Genomic DNA, 4666 nt, shown 5'->3' on the forward strand with positions numbered 1-4666 from the left:
GACCAGTCCAAAGGTATCTTTTTTTTCCTATTCCAAAGAGAGCTCTGAGGAAACCGGTTCAGCAGCTTTATGAAGTGGTGCAATTTGAATGGGAACACACTAGCTGAGGTAGTGCCAATTGGCTAGCACAGATGGTATCACCAACACCATCTTACCCCCAACCTCTGGAGCAGTTTGGCAACTGGTTTTAAAATACTGGCAGGTGGGTGGGGCTAGATGCAAAAGTGGGTGGTATAGTACTGTAAATGGGTTCTTACCTACACCTTCTGTGGCACAATGGGTCAGTGTGTCTGGCTATTAACCAGAAGGCTGGTGGTTCAAACCCACCCAGGGACAGCTGTGGGCAGGATTCCTGCATTGCAGGGGGTTGGACTAATTTCTCAAGAACTTACTCCTAAAAGTCAAAATCAGATAATACTGGAGCAGGGTACCTTTTGAACAGCTTCACACAAAAGACAGCAATTCACAGTTAGGACATGCTAACGTAGACATCTCTACTGTTGGACAGAGCAATGAGTACTAGGCCTCTACCCGGAGCCATGTTGAGGAGAGTGTCTGGTGTTGCTAAGCAACCATCAACTATTTCCCCTCTGGAATTGGCAAAGCATCTGGCTGAGGCTTAATGCATACAATGGCCAGGGGAGTCGTGAGGGAGGCACCCTCAGTAAGGTGGGCCTAGATGGAAATGATAGCCTTGTATTTAGCACACTAAAATTTCTAGAGCTGGAATGGAGCACCTCAAGGCTTCCGGCCCCTACGACTCTTCCCAGGCCACATAATCTCCTGAGCCACATCCAGTGCTAAAAAAGCCCTGGCCAGCATCACCTCGCCAACACTTCTTGTGCCTTCCCCAAATGTTTTTGCCTGTCTGGAATGTATACGTGAACCCTAATAGTGCTTCTTGTTTGCCTGAATACTGCACAGAATTAAATTTCTCATTCATTGCTCTGGCCACATTTTTCTCTGGCCATGTCCACTTTTGCATCTGGAGCCACTAGCATATTGCTCCTGGATAATTGTCCAAAAGGATTGCAGTCCTTGCCTTGGAAAAGGTTCCCCATCGCTACTCTCTAGCCACAGGGGAGAGTGCCAGACACTTGTGGCAGAAGGACAAAGGGAGGCCAGCAACAACAAAAACCTTCAGAGACTGAGAGCATATTATATGTATATGGTCCCAGGTTTAATCCCTGCCATCTCCAGTAATAAGGCCCTCTGCACCAGAGAGCCAGTGCCAGGCATAACAAGCAATGCTGGGCTGTGTTATAAGAATTTAAGGTCTCGAATATATAAATTGAATGTGGAAGGCAAACACGTACATAAATACATAAACCACATGTCTGAAACTGGAGAGGAAGACAGTCCTGAAACCATTTTGACTCTCCCAAAGTGACCAAAAGTTTCTCTGCAAGGAGGGAAGAACTGAAAAAACCTCCCCATTGTCTCTGTGCTCACATTTAAGGTGTGAATAGAGTGAGCCTGTGACCTGGATTCAGGAATTAAGTAGTTATACAGTCATACCTCTTGTAACGTTTGCTTCAGGTTAAATCTTTTCAGGTTGCATCCCGCGGCAACCTGGAAGTACCGGAAAGGGTTACTTCCAGGTTTCGCCACTCGTGAAGACGCTCAAAATGACATCGCGTGCATGCGCAGAGGCGGCGAATTGCAACCCACGCACACACAGATGCGCAGATGCAGATTGTGTTCTGCTCATGTTGCAAACGGGGCTCCAGAACGGATCGCGTTCACAACCAGAGGTACCACTGTAATAACAAAAGAGTGGCCAAAATCCAGATAATACAACTAGGTAACCTGCCAGACAGGAGATAAACGACACACTCAGGATTCTGTTTTAGACCGCCCCCTGTGATGGATGAATGATGTGTTGGGGGAGGTGGTCCTGGGCTACACCCTTTCTGTGATGTATGTATGATGTTTCTGGGGGTGGTCTGGAGTTTGAGGGTGGGCAATTCCAAAAGTCTATATAAGGGCGGCCACACCTTTGTTCTGGGTCCCTCCTCTCTCCTGCATGTGGGGGGAGCACCCTGTTGCAACAGCTTTAATAAAGATCAGGCTGACTAGCTGCCTTGGTTTGCCTCTGTTATTTTCTCCTACTGATAGAGAACCTAAAAGAGGACTCTATATGGGCTCTTGGGTACCCCATAAGGCCATAAGGGGAAAGGAGCAGTTTTTTCTTTGTATCAGCTGACAGACAAATAATTTGACCCATTACAAGGTGGCTTTGTGTTTAAAACAGTACCTAGTCGTGTATAACAGCCCCAGTCCTCTTGCCATGAATCCCTGGCAGTTTTTTCTCTCCTTCCCTTCTGCCTCTTCCCTCTGCCCTCTCCTGTGCTGTTTGCCCTTGATTTCGCCTTCTCCTCCTCTCCTGCTTCAGATCCCGTGAGAACATATGGCCTGGTGTCAAACACTGCTGAGTCACCGCTGCGTATGACCGACATGTGAGTCATGAGAGGGAAGTCCCTTCCTCAACTGGGTATTTTTTCAAACCGGAGCTGAGTAAAAGGGAAAGTTGTCAAGGAATGTTGGCAACCGAGAAGGTTGCCTTGGAGCAAGGACAAGGTTCCTGCTATATCTCCCCGAGTTATTTCCCTTTACCACAGTGAACTCGTGCCACTGACGTCGTCCAAATCCTCGAAAAGAACAGCAGGCCTTGAACAGCTGCTGGAGAATTGTCACAGACGATGCTTAAGATTAGTGTGTGGAAAATGAACAGCAGCAGCGACCGTTCCCAAATTCTTTGGATGCTGTGCTTTTGGTGCGCCCCAGGATTACCACTGCTGCTAAAACTCGGGACTGCTTTGAGAGAGCAGTCCTAATGGGAGAGAGGAAGATGGGGGCTCAGCCTGACCTCACAGAATCAGGCTGTGGAAGAGGAACAGAGCCCAAAGGTCAAGAGGCAAGCCTCTCCCAATGCATGAAATATGTTGCTGCAGCACTCCTGATAGGTGTCCTCTAGAATGCACAGCTCTGCATTCTAGGAACCTCTCCCTTACCATGTATCAAGGATTTTGTGTGAGCTCCTCACCACAAACACACACACACACACACACACACACACACACACACACACGTGTTCCTCTGCTCCCTTGTATGAACAGCAGTAGAGCCTGATCATGATTATATACCTCAAGCTGCAATCCGATATACACTTACTTGGGAGTAAGCGCCATTGAAAAATGAAAACCAAGAGACTTTCTTCTGAGAAAAAAGTTATTAGTACTGTTATTATTATATCACCTTCCACATATATGTCTCAAAGTGAATACAAAAACAACAACTTAAAACAGCACAGAAAATAAGGAATGCTGTTTGTTACGCAGAACACAGGCAGCCACGCTAAAAGCCCTGCTCCAAGTTATTGTGGAGCCGGATTCTCGCCACTTTGGAATTTTTAGGAGAAAATATCCTGCAGAAGTATGTAAGGGAGTCTCTAAAGCCTCTGAGCTATATAGGGGCTTACAGGCTAGTGCCAACACCCTGAATTTCAAGATGTATAGGTTTGTGCCTCTCACTCCAGATCACTGGCAAAGGGGCTCTTAACATATGGGCCGCAGCAATGGGCTCTGTGAAGGTCTCTACTATAGTGTTGGCTGGTCCTCTTGAGATTGGTGGGGCAGAAGGCAGGGAGGCCTACAGTAACCGGAGCCAGAGCCAATGACAGACAGGGCCAAGTAATTCTAGTTTTGTCCCCATCCTCCTCCCTGCTGAATCCTACAAATACAAAATTAAGGAGAAGGAAGCTGACAGGCAGTGCGAGCCTTCGGACTGGATGTAAGTACGAAGACAGGCAAGTGGGGGCTGGCTGCTGAGGGCAGACTGTGGTTGATGGGGAAGTGTCCCAATTGCAGTACAGTGGTACCTCGGGTTACATACGCTTCAAGTTACATACACTTCAGGTTACAGACTCCGCTAACCCAGAAATATTATCTCGGGTTAAGAACTTTGCTTCAGGATGAGAACAGAAATCGTGCTCCGGCGGCGTGGCGGAAGGGGAGGCCCCATTAGCTAAAGTGGTGCTTCAGGTTAAGAACAGTTTCAGGTTAAGAACCGACCTCTGGAATGAATTAAGTACTTAACCAGAGGTACCACTGTACTGTAATGGACCAGCTACTACTGTGTCCCTTGGGCACCTCAGCTGCTAACTCCCACATGCATGCAAAAACATTTAATTTTCACAAAAACGGCTTGGTTTGTATGTTTTAACAACTATTTTAGCTATTATTTGTTGTTACTAGGCTGGTAATCTTTCTGAATTTTCTTCCGCGTAAAAACATATATTCATTGCTTTGGTAAACACAATAATGACTCGGGAATTAATTACAGTTAACCATCTTTCTACTTTATTCTTATTCTTGCTTCATTTTATTGGATGGACAAAATCATCTATTTTGCATTGATCTGCTGTCCTTTTTCTTGTTAAGCTTTAAAAAAATGTCCATAGTTAAAACAAGAATAAAGTATGGTGGAATATTAGCTGCTGGTTAGGGATCTACACAGTTTCTTTTTGTGGCAAATCACAAATTTCATAGAACAAGTCTGTCTTTATGACCGCTGGCCAGCACCTCCCCCCACCCCCTTATTTGGCTGTAAAGCAAATGGTTAATTTAGAAATGCTGGTTTTGAAAAGAAAAGTCCTTCCAAGTAT

At 46.1% G+C, this 4666-nt stretch overlaps 1 non-coding gene across 1 annotated transcript; it reads left to right on the forward strand.

The window, feature by feature from the left end:
* The first annotated feature begins 261 nt into the window (after positions 1-261).
* Positions 262-336, forward strand: TRNAN-AUU (transfer RNA asparagine (anticodon AUU)). Its single transcript has one exon. It is a non-coding gene; the product is annotated as a tRNA-Asn (tRNA).
* The last annotated feature ends 4330 nt before the right edge of the window (positions 337-4666 follow it).

This window comes from Podarcis muralis, chromosome 5 (assembly GCF_964188315.1).
Source record: "Podarcis muralis chromosome 5, rPodMur119.hap1.1, whole genome shotgun sequence".
Lineage (NCBI taxonomy): Eukaryota > Metazoa > Chordata > Lepidosauria > Squamata > Lacertidae > Podarcis > Podarcis muralis.